Below are 408 nucleotides of genomic sequence, written 5' to 3'. Positions count from 1 at the left end.
ACCGCTTCCACGGCGAGATCACGCGCGTTCGGGCCTCCCTGCCGGAGGAGGTGCGTGGCCGACCAGAGTACGCCACCAACAACCACGCCAGCTGGGTGGCGTACTTCCAACGCCGCCACGAGGAGCAGGTCGCCTCCACCAACAACGCGCCGTCGCGGGGGCGCCACAACGCCTATGGCCGCCGTTTGTGGTGGGGTGTCCCCGGGCGCACGGTCCACTATGTCCACGAGCACCTCGAGGGCGACAATGAGCCGTCGCTCGAGTACCTGGCGGCCCCGGCCCCCATTCCCCGCCGGAGCGGCGGCATTTGGCTGCCGAGGCGCATGGCGGGCGGGTCGTCCTCCTCCTCCCGCTCCTCTGGTTCGCCGGCGGTCACCAGCGTCAAGGCCGAGCCCGTGGAGACGCCGC

This window comes from Triticum dicoccoides, chromosome 1B (assembly GCF_002162155.2).
Source record: "Triticum dicoccoides isolate Atlit2015 ecotype Zavitan chromosome 1B, WEW_v2.0, whole genome shotgun sequence".
NCBI classification, from domain to species: Eukaryota; Viridiplantae; Streptophyta; class Magnoliopsida; order Poales; family Poaceae; genus Triticum; species Triticum dicoccoides.
This window is presented reverse-complemented; position numbering follows the sequence as displayed.